We start from the raw sequence: 17,334 nt of genomic DNA, 5'->3' as shown, positions 1-17,334 counted from the left end.
GGCTAACTTCGAAAGGCGGTATCTATGTTTTGGAGGCTAACTTCGAAAAACGGAGATAGTACTTTTTCTACTTAAGCCTCAATCTGTACCAAAAAGTGGGTTTGGTCCAATACCCAGAAAAAAGTTGATTTTGTGGCATAGTGTTATTTAAGGAGAGATAAATGTTGTTGAGCAAATTATTCTTTTTATCGTTTTCTGTTTCTCTCAGGAGATAAAAATAAGAATAAGGAGTTAAGAAATAAATTTCAGTTCGTCTTAAAGAAAGATCGAAAGGTAACACTGTACAGTTTCCGGCTGAGTACAGGATCAAACCATTATTTTGAAAAGCCATAAGCACAAGGTAATTCCACCGTTTTTCGAAATTTACCTCCAAAATATACATAGCTATTGACATTGGAAGTTCGAAATTGGGCGCTTCGTTGTATATATTTTTTTGAATTTTTGAAGCTTCTTTTTTTTAATTAAAGAAGCCGACCACGCCACATTTTAACTTTTTTAGTTTTTAACCCAGCTGTGCTTATACACATTTTCGTCTGGTTGTTCGTCCGTTAACACAATAACTTGAGCAAAAATTTAGAATACGACCAAGTTCGGCACACGCGTTTTTTTGGATCCAGTATAATTTTATATTTTGATACTACATATTGGCAAAATCTAACGCCCAATTTTTCGATATCGAAAATTTCGAAAAATTAAAAAACTGATACAACTGATAAAACTTGGCTAATAGATTGATTTTGTGACTTAAGTCAGAAATTGAGTAAAATCAAGTAAATGGATGTGCCTATATTTAAGGAAGGAAAAGTTGAAACTTTGTTATGAAATATATACACATTTGCAACCCTATAGTTAGATTAAGTTGAACTGGCCTGCCAATAAAGACGTCACATAGACTGAATGTGTCCATAGTGTTAGCAAAATTTGTTTGACGACTTAATGGGAAACCCCAATTATGTACCAGAACTTACGTAATAGAATAACACTTGGCAAATGGAGAAGTTTTCTTGGATATACCTTAATTGGTACCTGGAAACCCTGCTGCCCGAGTGGCCGGAGCCTTGAGCTCGCGAACCAAGACACGAACACAGAACGTGCTCAACCGTTTCTTCCTGCAGCTGGAACTTCATACACCTGTTACAGACGAGGCCTAACTTATAAGCATGTGACACCAGAACGCAGTGTTCAGTTAGTGTGCCTATCGTGAGCCTTAAGTCTTCCCTCTTTAGGGATATGAGCCACTTTGTAAGTCTAATGTCGTAAAGCCTATCCCGCTTGATGGATCATATACAACTTCTGTATGGATTACTCCCAAACGGATTGGGCCGTCCATCGGCGACCCTTCTTTGCCAACCCATCTGCATTTTCGTTACCCGTTATCCCTTTATGACCGGGAACCCAATAAAAGTACTGTGCACGAATATTCCCTTAACCGCCTCCTGACTATCAGTTTATATATTGACGCGATTGCTTTCTTCACGGCTACAATATCCATCTGAAAGACACTGCAGTGAGCCGGCAGCCCATGTAATCTTCTTATTTATGTATCGAACCAGTAAACAGCAGAGCCGAGCTCTTTCGTTATTTTGGAACCATCGGTGTACACGTGTATAGTATGTTCTCCTCGCGCCAACTCTTCGGCTCTCTTTCGAAGCTCAGGTGCGGAATCATGTAGTACGTTTTATATTAGATGGCGCTATACTGCTATGGTCATACGGCTAACCCGACTCCAGATGCGCCTGATCCGCCGCACAGCACATTTTCGGTAGACATCGTGCGCTAAAACGTCATCTGCATACGCCGTGAGACTGACTGGTCCTTTTTCGCACGGGCTTAGCAATCAGTTTATGACCAGAGTCCACAGCATCGGTGATAATACACCACCCTGTGGCGTTTCTCTGTTTAGAGGTTTTGGTGGCCCCGCATAAACCTCATTGGGACGTGATAATTCTGCATCTTAGAATGGAGCCGATCCAATTTGTAAGGCCGGTTGTACTTCAATCGAGTTGGCACTGTACATGATTGCTCGTTTCGAGAGATTGTTGAGAGCCCCGGCGATGTTCAGAAAAACACCTAAGGCATGAGCCTAGTGTTCCAGGGCTTTCTCTTTATTCATGAACACCCTATAAAATGTAGTATCGACGGATTTGCACTTGGTGTAAGCAGGTTGTTCTGAAGAGAACAATGCTTCATCCATGTTTGATTTAATACATACATACATCTATTGAGTGGAAAAGATGTCAAAAAAACAGCCCTATAGTCTTTCCGGTGCAGATGACTGGTTATTGCCGCCTTCGAAGAAGGGACGTGGATCAGTTTTATGCAACCCTCAAAGATTTTACTAAACGATTTTACAATCGTCCCACCTGCCATCTGCAAAATAGCAGGGCCTCTGCGCTTTGAACTTTGCAAAAGTTTTTATCGCCTATTCAATTTGAGTATTTGTCCCCAATCCTGGTACTGTTCGCTCCATATTTGAAGGGTAGATGTTTTTGCACAACTCTTCCGCATCGTCTCTTGATGGGAAGTGTGTGTTAAGTAGTGCCTCAAGGGATTCCTCACTGCTGTGTGACCGTGTCCGTTGGCCCTTTTATATCCGTCTCTGGGCTTTATTTCCTTCTTCTATCACCAGTAGCCAAGACGCTTGAAGCCATTATGCTCCCCTATTTCAAAGCAAATTTGCAACTAGCCTGTCATCAACATGGCTTTAGAAAACTTCATAGCACAACCACCGCGCTAAATGCCATTAGCACCCAGATAAATTGCGGTTTAAACAATACTCGGTGCGCTAGACCTATCAAAAGCTTTCGATACGGTCAACCATGGCACGTTACTGCAAGACCTAGAAGGGTATACCCTTCCCCCAAGTCTTAAAAGGTGGACCGAAAATTATCTGAGTGGTCGGCAGGCATGGGTGCAATTTAGAAACGCAACATCAAAACCAGGAAGAATTAAACAAGGGGTGCCATAGGGTGGTGTCCTATCCCCACTTTTGTTTAACTTCCACATGTCAAAGCTACCTTCGTCACCAGAAGGAGTTACTATCGTTTCCTACGCCGATGACTGCACAATAATGGCCACAGGCGCAGGCCCACAGATCGATGAGCTTTGCAACAAAATAAACGGCTACCTCCCTGATCTCTCCAGTTTTTCACATCGCGAAATCTGGCATCATCACCAACTAAATCATCGGCGACCTTATTTACAACATGGACGTCCCAAATGTCGACCATTTTGAACATCCAAGTCAATGGCACTACGTTACCGACTGTCTTACACCCCAAAATCTTGGGTGTAACGTTTGATCAGGATCTACATTTTGGTGAGCATGCAGCCAAAATTGTACCGAAAATCCAGAGCCGTAATAAAATCCTCAAACCTCTTGCTGGCAGTACTTGGGGAAAAGATAAAGAAACGCTCATTACCACTCATAAAGTATTTGGCCAGCCGATTGCATGCTACGCGTCCCCGATATGGACGCCAAGCCTAAAGACTACTCACTGGAAGAAGCTACAGGCCTACCAAAATACAGCCCTCAAAACCGCCACGGGTTGCCTTCTTATGTCCCCAGAACACCATCTACATAATTATGCGAGAATACTCCCCATTACGGAGAGAAATGAAATGCTAACCAAACAGTTCCTGTTGAATACCCAGAAACCTGGGCATCCCAACAGACATCTCATTGATGAGCCAACACTGCCCAGGGGCTTAAGGAGTCATCTCCGTAAGCATTATGAGGAAATACGGCACCTGAGAACACAGCCGTTTGAAGCAAAGAACACAAGCAGGTCCTGAGTGAACTCCCCAAACAGGCGTCGGACCTCTATGTCAGGAATTGCCCGTGGAATCCTGTACTCAAAGAACAATACCCTAAACTTGCAGAAGAGGAACGCACACACCCTAGGGAAACACGAGTCACTCTAGCTCAACTTCGATCTGGATACTGTGACAGGTTAAACTCTTATCTATCCAGAATTAACCCCGACATACAAAATGTATGCCCCATGTAGAGTTATCTACTTGTAACAAATATACTTGTTATATTTTAAATTTATTCTTACTATATTATTTATTTTTTATTATTAAAAAATAAAATATTTTAAGCCATCAAAAATATCTTTTAAAAAAAATAAAGTTTAAAATATATTAAACAAAATTAAATAGAAAATTATTATTTTCTGTATTAATATATCAACATTCAAGTTGATATTTAAAAAATCTTTTATTTTGATTTTGTTTTTAAAAATTTATATTTTGTTTATTTTTGAGTTTAGATATTTTCTAACTAATTAGAATTTTCTTTTTTTGAAGTTATTCAAAATTTTAAGTTAACACGAAAACTCAATTAAAATTATTTTAAAAATTAAAGTAAGGAGTACAAAGTAGTTAACACTATATTTACTGGGAATAAATTTTGAATAACTTCAAAAAAAGAAAATTCTAATTAGTTAGAAAATATCTAAACTCAAAAATAAACAAAATATAAATTTTTAAAAACAAAATCAAAATAAAAGATTTTTTAAATATCAACTTGAATGTTGATATACCCCACTTGCAATGTGTACACATGACACCAACCAACTCTTCAATTGTAATGTGGAACCAACGCCTCTAACACCACTCTCATTACGGTCCACCCCTGTTGAAACAGCAAATTTCCTTGGACTCCCGTTAGAGGATATTAATGACAATTTGTGATCGGTCACACCTATTGGATTGGGGCTAAGCACTGCTACAACAACAACAACAACCTTCTAGGCCATAACGCCCTCCCACCCCCTAGATCCATGAGGAGTTCGGGGTCCTCAGAGCCTCGGCTGTTAATGAAACAGGATTCGCCACGGATAGTTGAGGTTGACTGAGACTTTCCTCAGTCTCACCGTTTGGCTGGAGCATGCTATGTCCGCACAGAAATTTTTCCATGTCACACTTTTCGACCTGCTCATGTCACGTTTTTATATCCTCTAAAGATCTCTATATTCGTCCCAGAACTCCTCACTTTACGCAAACTCTAGTGTTTTCATTGAAAATCTACATCTGGGCTGGAACATACACTTTTTAACTTGTTTACATACAATAATTTAAATTAAATTTTACGAAAATTCTAATTTCGAAATTGGAACCCCTTCCTGTTTTTGAGGCGCTTACTTCGAATAACGCAAAAAATACTTTTTGCTAGTAATTAATAAAAAAAAATGGTTTGATCATATACACAGACAAAAATTAACTTTGTTATAGTTAGACGTATGTATGTAATTTAAAAAAAATTGTCGGTATTTATGATGGGTTACAAAGTGTTTAAAGCACCAGGTTTCGAAATACATATGTAGGTATATAATGACGAAAAAAATAGCGTATTTTATAAAGTATTTCGAACACAAATAAGTGTAAATTATTTAGATATGAGTATTGCTGTAGCGTTATAACATTTATGTAGAGTGTAAAATTGTATTATATTTAGTATTTTTAAATATTTTAGCTAAACTAATTATTTACGTAATTTATTTATTTAAAAAGCTTTTCGTCGCATGGAATGTTTTGTTTGTTTATATATGTATATATTTAAATATACAAACGAATTCAAGATATTAATACTATGTGATGAAAATCCAGGCATGCTTAACGAACGAAACGATATCATTTCGTTACGATAATCAACGCTAATAAACGGAACGAAGTCACTTCGTTTCGTTTATTAACGTTAAGATCGTCATACATACTACACATTAGGGTGGGTTTTGTAGGGACGAAACCAAACTAATTTTCGAGCCTGCGAAATTTCATTTTTTTGACTTTCTTTCGACTTCCATTTTTAAGGTTTTTTTCATGACCTACTAAAAAAATTTTCATATGTATACCCTGTCCGGACCCAAAAATGTCCGCTAAAAACATTGGCGATAACAGTTTTTTGAAAAAAAAAAAATAATAATATTTTATAATCAAATGAAAATTGTTTAGTAGGTCATGAAAAAAATCAAAGTCGAAAAAAAGTCAAAAAAATTTAAATTTCGAAGGCTCGAAAATTTTTTTTGGGTATGCGTAGTGGACATTTTTTCCCTGAGCCCAAATCCTATCGAAAAATCGATGGCGCGATATCGGTTAATAAATCGACTCAGTTTACTACACATATAGTATCTGTATGCACCTGCGAGTAAATAAAATAACAGCAAAAATTATTAGAAAGCTTTGTCAGTTACTCTCTTCTTTATAAAAAAAATGTATATATATATATATATATATATATATGTATATATACAAGGCGCGATATACCACCGAAGAAATTAAGGCTGAGCTTTTCTTCCAATTTGCGTCGTGCTCCTATTAATTTTACTTACAAATTGGCGGACGCGACCTACATAGTTAGATAAGTTTTCACGGAGAAGCATTTCATGGCAGAAATATACTCGGAGTGTTTGCCGAAATACTGCCAAGGGGAGACCGCGATTAGAAAAACTTTGTTCTCATTGAAATGTTTCTAAATTTTGATGTTTCTATGTACGGAAATTGAACCCACGATCTTAGGTGTGGTAGGCAGAGCATGCTTTACCACCACACCACGGCGACGGCACTCTTTTCTTTTTTATATTCGTTAATTTAAACCATTGGTCACCAAGGGTTAGTCGCTGATTAACGAGCAACAAAGCAAAACACTTGCGTGCATGATTGTTTACACTCAAAAGTTAATTTGTAAATGTACTATAAAAAATCGTTTAAAAAGAGAATTTTATTACATGACTCTACAAAACAATTTTAATATATTATTGCTCACAGTGAACAGTTAAAACATTCCGCGCATGAGCGTATCTTATTTTACACAAATAAACAATAGCCTACTCGGATGTTGCTACGACGCACGGTAGGGTATACGATCAATCTAGCTGGCCAAAACTAAAACAGCAGTTATTTCTGTTAAAAAAGTAGTTGTCTCACTTCATTGCTATGAAAGGAAATTTTTGACAGTAAATCCACGGTGTTCCGCGCAGAATTACTTGGATCGATCCCCCGGTTTCGGAGGGACCCGGGGTCATTTTTTGGCATTACATGAGATATGTATGTCTATATGGGTATCGAACGAAAGGTATTTTACTCCGCTTTTCTATTGACACTTTTGAGTAGGGTTGCCACTTAGGGTTGCCACCTCACCTCCTTTTTATATTTCTTTGTATATCCACTACCATCTCGGAAACGGCTTGACTGATTTGAATCAAATTTGGTATATCGATATAAGTAGTATTACATTTTAAGACTTTTTACCTAGGTTTTACCACTGATGATGTTTTGACAGGGTTGCCACCTTTTGCCAATAGGGATATCAGTCTCTTACAAAATTGAACGCCACTCAAAAAATCGCTGTATTCGCAGCCGTTTTTGTTATTAAACTTTGAAAGAAACATAAGCTAATGTATTGCCAAAAAATTACTGACATGATATGCCATGAAAAAGAGATATTTCTTTTTGTTTGCAAGGGTTTTAAAAAAAAATAATATTGAAAATTAGTAGCAATACAAGTAGAATAACTCTGTTAAAGCATGTGGTATAAAAAATCTAACATATAAATTAAAAACACATTTACCTGTCCTAAAAGAAAATTTAACTAGATTTTATTAAGGCTAAACAAGTGAACAAGTGTAGAAGGGTATATTGCTTTTTGGTCCAAAAATACATCGAACTGCACACAATTTTTATACAACTTTAGATGTGCGCGGTTAGCTCCGTTGACGTTGCAGATCGGTTTTGGGGTATGTATACTATTCAGTGGACATCTAGGAACGTCAGGGAGAGTGTTTAAAAAAAAATTGGAATATTTTGAAAAATGCGATGCTTGCTCAGCTACTACTAAACGAAAGAGAATCATAATGTGTGTAAGTGAGCACGATTAATTATTTGATACCTCTTGACTGAAACTGAACAGAAACTTTAATGAATTGTTTAAACAAAAACTATTAGATAGTTCTCAAATACGAAAAAATTATAAAACTCGTTAAGTTTTTAAGTCTTAATGAAGATTTCTAAAGTTATATTTAAAATTTTAGTCGACCTTTTGAGTATTCAGTATTCTAGAAAAATTGAAATTAGTCTGACGTTGTACAAATTTAACTTCTTTCAAAACTCGCAATGATTTTTCTTTCATTCAACTTGGGTCAAATTACGGTTTTTATATTAAAAAAGATTTGAAGGCACCATTCAAAACAGCTATCAAAAACTGCATACTCATTAGACTGGGTCGATTTATTAACCGATATCGCGCCATCGATTTTTCCATAGGATTTGGGCCTACTAAAAAAATTTTCATTAAAAAGAAACAAAAAAAATTCGCAGGCTCGCAAATTTTTTTGTTTGGGTATGCGTAACGGAACTTTTTTTCCTGAACCCAAATCCTATCGAAAAATCGATGGCGCGATATCGGTTAACGTTCGTCCATACAAATCGACCCAGGTTAATACTCATGCATTGTCCGTAACTTCTAAAACAAATCATCAAGGTTTTAAAAGACCTCTAAAGTTTTCGATTTTTTCGAAAACATTTGCGAACTTCGTTTACGTAGTTTTTGGTGTATAGTTTATTGCATTTTTTTAATTAGCAAAAATATATTTAAGAAAGAACGTAATAACAGTTGTTGCTGCTATTTTTTACGCGCAGGTGTATATAATTTTATGAACCTTTCAAAAACTATTTAAATTTTTTAATTATGCGTTAAAAAAAATATATATACAATTACAACACTTAAAATATAAACTTCTTTGTCACCAACTTGGTTAGGTACGAGAACGAGTTAAGAGTAATTTTTATGTACTATGTAAGTATGTGTGTCAATTTATTAGAGGGAATATATGATAATATTGAATACTATTTGCTTTTTAGTTTAATATTCATAATACAATTTGCGTAGTAGAATTTTCGCGAATTTTTTTTTTTAATTATTACAATTTGCATTTATGAAAATTAACTAAGGGAGTATTAACTAGACTTTTTTTAGTTTTTATATCTTATGTTTCATAGATACATACATAATTGGGTTAATGCGTATATGTAATGGTGTGTTATGCTTTTTTTGAATATGTAAGAAAAACACTTATAGCTACATAACTTTTACTTAAGAATTATAATACGTGATTGATTGATATTTATGATGTTCACTGAAAATAGAGTTTCAGAAAATGGAAGCGCAGTGTTAGACACCTTATTGGTAAATTTTTAACACAACAATGGTGGAAGAGGGGTTAATAACAAACAAACAAACAAAACAAAAACATTTTTGAACTATGAAGGCTGCGTAATAAATAACTGTGTACTGTATTTTAAATTTAACGAGACCAAAAAATTAAAGAAAAAAGCTTTACAGCAAATTATATAATTGACAAAAACAAAAATCACTTGGCAATACCTTATACTGTGAACTAAATAATTTGGATCTAGTGTTCGATTGTGAACTAGCTTTCTGTTGAGCAATGAATGAACTTAAACCGGAAGCAATGCAATATAAGCGACAAACTTCCATTTGATGGCACGCCGATGGGCTTTAAAAAATATCCTAGTGAGCCAAAAACTCTGAGTATTGTACAGATAACTACGCCAGAATGGGACAATATTGCAATGGACCTTAAGGTAATTTTTTTGTAAGCATGAAGACATTGCAAGTACGTTGGGTTGAGCGCAAATGTGGTTTTTCAAGTTATTTTCTTCGTTTTTTTTTGTATTTAAAAAAAAAAAACAAAGCTTAAATAAATTTTATGACGAAAACTACGTAAAACAATTTCAAAAACGTTTAAAAAAAAGAACTGAAAATTGTTTCGAACAAGTTTTTGAAATTGGTTTATGAAGTATTCAATTGCACTATTTTGAAATTTTCATGAACGTTTTTTAAAACTTCCGAAATTTGTCTAATATGTTTTCGACATTCTTTCACATACTTAATTCAAAAACTTTTTCGCACAAGTTTTCGAAATTTGTTTATAAAGTATTTAATTGAACTATTTTAAAATTTTCATAAAGATTATTAAAACTTCTCGAAGTTTTGAATTTTTCTAAGATCTTTTCGAAAATTAGCAATTATCGTTGTAAAATTCATTACATTTTTTTTTTATTTATGAAGATAAAACACATGATTGACAAAGTTTACAAACAATTTTTTCCGCCATTTTTTAGCAGATATATATAAAAAATTCTTCTGCAGAGAATCTTGCAATGCTTTTTAAGTAACTTCGCTCTGAGCTAGAGTCTGAAACGAGATATGTATTTAACAAGTGAGGAAGGCTAAGTTCGGGTGTAACCGAAAATTACATACTCAGCTGAGAGCTTTGGAGACAAAATAAGAGAAAATCACCATGTAGGAAAATGAACCTAGGGAACCCTGGAATGTGTTTGTATGACATGGGTACCAAATTAAAGGTGTTAATGAGTATTTTAAAAGGGAGTGGGCCATAGCTCTATAGGTGGACGCCATTTCGGGATATCGCCATAAAGGTGGACCAGGGGTGACTCTAGAATGTGTTTGAACGATATGGGTATCAAATTAAAGGTATTAATGACGGTTTTAAAATGGAGTGGCTCTTCGTTGTATGTGTGAAGGCGTTTTCGAGATATCGACCAAAATGTGGACCAGGGTGACCAGAACATCATCTGTCGGGTACCGCTAATTTATTTTTATATGTAATACCGCGAACAGTATTCCTGTCATGATTCCAAGGGCTTTGGGTTTCGCGCTGCAGGACTTTTCCATTTTCTTCTAATTAATATGGTAGGTGTCACACCCATTTTACAAAGTTTTTTCTAAAGTTATATTTTGCGTCAAAAAACCAATCCAATCACCATGTTTCATCCCTTTTTTCGTATTAGGTATATAATTATGGCATTTTTTTAATTTTTCTAAATTTTCGATATCGAAAAAGTTGGCGTGGTCATAGTCGGATTTCGCCCATTTTAATACCAAGATAAAGTGAGCTCAGATAAGTACCTGAACTAAGTTTAGTAAAGATATATCCATTTTTGCTCAAGTTATCGTGTTAACGGCCGAGCGGAAGGACAGACGGTCGACTGTGTATAAAAACTGGGCGTGGCTTCAACCGATTTCGCCCATTTTCACAGAAAACAGTTTTCGTCATAGAAGCTATGCCCTTACCAAATTTCCCAAGGATTGGTAAACTTTTGTTCGACTTATGGCATTAAAAGTATTCACGACAAATTAAATGAAAAAGGAAGGAGCCACGCCCATTTTGAAATTTTCTTTTATTTTTGTAGTTTGTTTCGCCATATCATTACTGGAGATGAATGTTGACATAATTTACTTATATGCTGTAAAGATATTCATTTTTTTTTGTTAAAATTTGACTTTTAAAATTTTTTTTAAAAAGTGGGTGTTCGTAGAAGGGACATAACGAACTAAATGGGGTTACACTGAAATGACAGTCCTTGGTCGGGAAAAATTCCTAGTCGCTCCGGTACATAGAACCAACTGTCTTGGGAAGGGTGGGTGTGTTCGTCATCTGATTTTGCTAATTTTTATTTAGCACACATATAGTAATAGGAGTAATGTTCTTGCCAAGTTTCATCAAGATATCTTCAACTACTGCCAAATTACAGCTTGCAAAACTTTTAAATTACCTTCTTTTAGAAGTGGGCGGTGCTATGCCCATTGTCCAAAATTTTACTAATTTTCTATTTTGCGTCATAAGCCCAAACCACCTACCAGATTGCTCTAGCCGTGTTTGGTAAGGAATTATCGAACTTTTTCGATTTTTCGAAATTTTCGATATCGAAAAAGTTGGCGTGGTTATAGTCCGATTTCGTTCATTTTAAATAGCGATCTGAGATGAGTGCCCAGGAACTTACATATCAAATTTCATAAAGATATCTCAAAATTTACTGAAGTTATCGTGTTTACGGACAGACTGACGGACGGACGGACGGACATGGCTAAATGAATTTCTTTTTTCGCCCAGATCATTTTGATATATAGAAGTCGATATCTATCTCGATTAGTTTATGCCGTTACGGATTACCGTTATGCGAACAAAAAAAATATACTCTGAGCTCTGCTCAGCTGAGTATAATAATATTTTCCCTTAGGTGGGCGAAAAAATATTTAAATAAAATCGTATCTACAATAAAACATGTTTATTTAAATTGTATCATGAATCAATTTGAAAACCAAAATTCGCCAGGACTACATCATTGTATTAAAAGTGGCGCTTTAAGTACATTTGTTTAGGGGTAATCATATAAAATAATTCCTATCATCTTATTATGTTTAAATAAACCTAAAAACATTTTCCAAAACTTTTATTTTTGCTTGGATTTAAATTATTATTAAAATTTTTTGAAATCGTGACAATTGTAAACTATAAAAGTTTTTATATATAACATTCCATATACGTTGCCGAAATACGCGATTTCCGTACAAATTCATTCAAACAGTCTCATGGTGCCTCGCTTCATATTGAGCCTTATTGAGGCTTTAATTGAAAACAACATACAAATTGCTTGGTTGTCTTCAAACGGACTACACTTGAAAACAACCACGTATGCCAAAAATTTTATTGGTTAGTATTGTTAAATAATATAAATCTGGCAACTCTAATTATCAGTTTTCTTTTCATACTATTTCATTATACCTCTGTTCGTATTATACTGAATAAAGTCAGTCGCCATCTTACTCTGAAACTGCGTGTACAAATCTCTATTACAACAGGTTATGGGCCTATCCACATAGAGTAAAATTAAAGTTAAATATATTAATTTAATTAAAATGGCGACGGGCACACTCAGTTTTCCTTTCGAAAAACTTCGCGGTCGGGAAAATTTTGATGTTTGGCGGCGAAATGCAAAGTCATACTTGGTGCTGAAAAGTTGTTGGAAAATCACCGAAGCAGGTTTGTCTGAAAATGCATCGGAAAAAGATCGTGACACAAACGAACGGGCGCTGGCGGAGATTACGCTCATGGTGGAGCCGAGTAATTTCTCGCACATAGCAAATGCACAGACGGCAAAAGAAGCATGGGATTCAATAATGACAGCGTATGAGGACAGTGGTTTAACTCGCAAGGTAGAGCTTTTGAAAAAGCTGGTGCAGTTAAAACTCGAACAGTTCCAGACCATACAGGATTATGTGAATGAAGTGGTCATGACTTCAATAAAATTGCAAAGTGCAGGTTTAAATGTCGGTGATGAATTGATTGCATCTTTATTGCTAGCTGGGTTGCCTAATGAGTATCAAGCTCTTGTTATGGCAGTGGAAAATTCCAAATCGAAGTTAACCGTCGACAGCGTAAAGAATTTGTTGTTGCAAGACGTCAAATTGGATTGTAGTAAGGAATCCACCAACAACGCTTTGTATTCGAAGAATTTCGAACCAAAAAAGAATGACAAAAATTCTATTCGTAAAAAGTTTCGTTGTTTTAATTGTGGTCAGGAAGGCCATATGCGTAAAGAGTGTCGTAAATCTATACAGTCGAAAAAAGCAAATGAGAACGAAAGTAAAAGCAGGACAGCTATGTTTTCAAATTCTTTGCTAGCGAATTCGTGTTTACACTCTCAGAGTGGCGAGTGTGTATGGTACGTCGACTCAGGCGCAACGTCGCATATGACGAATGATCAACAGTTGCTTTCAAAAGTTCGAGCAGCAGAACACAACGAAGTTATTTTAGCTAACAGTGAGCGAGTTCCTGTTAACAGCGTAGGAGATGTTAGCCTACTGTTAAATGTCAACAAACAGAAAATTCCAACTAATGTTCGAAATGTTGAATATGTTCCTAGTCTTTGTGCAAATCTTTTGTCAGTTCGACAAATGACTAAGCAAAACAAAAAGGTGGTGTTCGAAAAAAATGTATGTAAAATTTTCGATGTGAAAGGCAATTTAATAGCAAAGGCATTTGCGGACAACGATTTATACAAGTTGGATTGCGTTAAAAATAAAGTTGGGAGAGCAATGACTACAGTTGATAACTTTGAGCTTTGGCATCGTAGGCTGGCACACATTTGCAAGGAAAATATGAAACGAGTGCAGAATTCAACGCTTGGCGTTAGTTACAGCAGCACAAGTGACAAAGGGTGTATTATATGCTGTAAAGGTAAACAAACCAGAAATATAAACAAATCAGCTGGTACGCGTGCAGAAAATTTGTTAGACATCATACATTCTGACGTGCTTGGTCCAATTAGCACAAAATCGTTCAGTGGTGCAAGATTTTTACTTGTATTTGTTGATGATTTTTCAAGAAAGGTATTTGCGATACCGATTGTACGAAAGTCAGATGTGTTTGCTAAATTTAAGGAATTTAAAAGCGAAGTAGAGACACAGTGTGGCCGTAAAATAAAAGTGCTGAGGACAGACAATGGCACTGAATATTGCAACGAACCATTTGAAAATTTTTTGCGTGATTGTGGCATTGTTCATCAAAAAACAGCTCCCTACACGCCCGAAGAGAACGGGGTGGCTGAGCGTATGAACCGAACGTTGATTGAACGTGTTAGATGTATGTTATTAGATTCTGGCCTGAGAAATATATTCTGGGCAGAGGCTGCAAACACGGCAGCATATTTGGTAAACCGCATTCCATGTAGAGGTAATAATCGAAGTCCAGAAGAAATATGGTCAGGTGTTAAACCTAATTTAAAGCATTTACGAATATTTGGTTGTACAGCGATGGTTCACATACCGAAACAAAAACGTTCAAAACTTGATGCAAAATCAGATGAGTGCATATTTGTAGGATATTGTGCTGTGTCAAAAGCTTACCGGCTTTATCGTAAATCTGATTACAAGTTTATTGTGAGCCGTGATGTTACATTTATAGAAAATTCATGTGACGTAACGAAACATACAGAGCCAAATTTGATTATTGATATTATTGATACAAGGGAAGATTATAACATTAACAATTCAGAGGAGAATAATATGATCGAATTGTTAGATGTCAACAAATCTTCGGACAGTGACTACGATACTCCTGATGAAAGTGAAGCAGTTAATATGCATAGTGACGATTATGATAAATTGTATCCAATTCGTCGGTCGGAGCGTATTGCAAACAAAACGAAAAGAAATTTGTTGTTGACAGTGGTGTCTGATGCTGATGACCCTGTTAGTGTTGAAGAGGCATTGTATAGTGCAGAATCAAGTGCCTGGAAGCGCGCCATGGAAGAGGAGATGGATTCTCTTAAGTCAAACAACACGTGGGTGCTTACGAAATTGCCTGCTGGTAAAAAGGCAATAAGTTCAAAATGGGTATTCAAAGTGAAACGTGATGCAGCTGGTGAGCTTGTTCGTTATAAAGCAAGGCTCGTTGTGAAAGGTTGCTCGCAGAAACAAGGCGTCGATTATTCGGAAACATATTCACCGGTAGTTAGGTATAACTCATTGCGATTCTTGTTCGCCATGGCAGCGAAATATGACTTGGCGGTGCATCAATTAGATGCGGTAACAGCATTTTTAAATGGTGAGCTTCGTGAAGAAGTATACATGAAGCAACCGGAAGGCTATGATGATGGTTCAGGCAGAGTATGTCGTTTGGTAAAGTCACTATACGGCTTGAAACAAGCAAGCAAAGTTTGGAATGATAAATTGAATACAGTACTCATCGGTCTAGGACTGGTTCGGAGCGAAGTCGATCAATGTATCTACTATTGTGTAAAAGATCAAAGTATGGTTTACGTAGCGATTTATGTAGACGACGTGTTGGTGTTCTCCAATGACAAAAAGGCTACACAGCGTATTAAGAGCGAGTTGTCTTCCAGATTTAAAATGAAAGACATGGGTTCAGCGTCATCCGTATTGGGCATGCGAGTTCAAAGAGATGAGGTAAAAAAACTAATAAAACTTGATCAATCTGAATATATTTGCAGTGTGCTCAAACGTTTTGGAATGGATGACTGTAATGCCGTTGCTACGCCACTTGATTTGTCACAGAAGCTAACTATTGAAATGTGTCCACGAACTGAAGAAGCAAAGAAAGAGATGGAAAATGTTCCATATATGGAGGCTATTGGTTGTCTGTTGTACGCAGCACAGAACACTCGACCTGATATCAGCTTCGCGGTCAATTTACTGAGTCGGTTTACACAAAATCCCGGCAAAGCTCATTGGCTTGCAGTGAAGCGTGTGATGCGATATTTGAAGGGAACTATAAACAAAGGCATCGTGTACAAAAAATCTGCTGAAGGTCTAGTTGGATTTTGCGATGCTGACTGGGCAGGAGATCTTGATCAGCGTCGATCAACTTCTGGTTACATGTTCGTTATGCAGGGTGGTGCTATATCTTGGTCAACGCATAGACAGCGAACCGTTGCATTGTCATCAACAGAAGCAGAACTTATGTCAATAGTGGGTGCAATGCAAGAAACGATTTGGTTGAACCGATTGGAATCTGAGCTTATTCCTCGCGATGCAAAAACAACAACATTGTATTGCGATAACAAAAGCGCAATTCATATTGTTCGTAACAACAATTTTTCTCCACGTACTAAACATGTCGATATAAAGGTGAAATTCATACAAGAAAGGCTGGAAGATAAGTCGTTAAAGCTAGAGTACATTTCTACAAGCGAGATGTTGGCAGATGGTTTAACGAAAGCTATACCAGCTGTTAAAAATGAATTTATTAATGTCGGAATAGGTTTACAGTAAACTTACATATGTATTACTTAACATAGTTTTTGCAATGTAAACATTTTGGATTTGAATTAATGGTCGTAAATTTTTACTTATATATATTTACAATGTTGCCAGATGTTCTATTAAAGGGAAGTATTGTTAAATAATATAAATCTGGCAACTCTAATTATCAGTTTTCTTTTCATACTATTTCATTATACCTCTGTTCGTATTATACTGAATAAAGTCAGTCGCCATCTTACTCTGAAACTGCGTCTACAAATCTCTATTACAACAGTTAGTGAGTGTGTTTTAAACAAAACCTAAATTATAAAACAACAACTTTAACTAAATTAATTAGATATATCGCTCATTTATTTAAATAGTGTCATAACTCAAAAAACATAATTTTCCAGGAGAGCCATTTAAAGATTTTAACTGTCACATGTTGCGCACATAAAGGCATCTTTTAATTTTTATAGCACGTGGTAAATTTTTACTGATCACAAAGATTTTTTTATACAACATAGATCATGACATTGGGTACGTTTATATGTTATTAACTCAAAAGTCATGTTTTTTGAGTTATGACACTATTGAAGTAAATGAGCGATATATAATATTCTAGTATACAAAAATATTATTGGTTTTTATTGGTATGTTAGTGATAAAATAGTTAAAATGTAGCAAAAAATAAAAAGTTGTTGAGTGGTTTCATTCTAAACTATATGTAATTCAGTGAAGGT

The 17,334-nt window shown here is 35.8% G+C and overlaps 1 protein-coding gene and 1 long non-coding RNA gene across 5 annotated transcripts in view; one reads left to right on the top strand and one right to left on the bottom strand.

Moving 5' to 3' along the window:
* The window catches only part of Eps-15 (Epidermal growth factor receptor pathway substrate clone 15), a 42,581-nt gene that overhangs the window by 17,861 nt on the left and 7,386 nt on the right, over window positions 1-17,334 (bottom strand). The gene's annotated exons all lie outside the window — the stretch shown is intronic.
* Window positions 1-17,334, top strand: part of LOC137245142 (uncharacterized) — a 44,282-nt gene that overhangs the window by 22,835 nt on the left and 4,113 nt on the right. The gene's annotated exons all lie outside the window — the stretch shown is intronic.

This window comes from Eurosta solidaginis, chromosome 3 (genome assembly GCF_040869045.1).
Source record: "Eurosta solidaginis isolate ZX-2024a chromosome 3, ASM4086904v1, whole genome shotgun sequence".
NCBI lineage: Eukaryota > Metazoa > Arthropoda > Insecta > Diptera > Tephritidae > Eurosta > Eurosta solidaginis.
The sequence above is the reverse complement of the archived record's forward strand: the minus strand, read 5'-3'. Positions and strand labels throughout refer to the sequence as shown.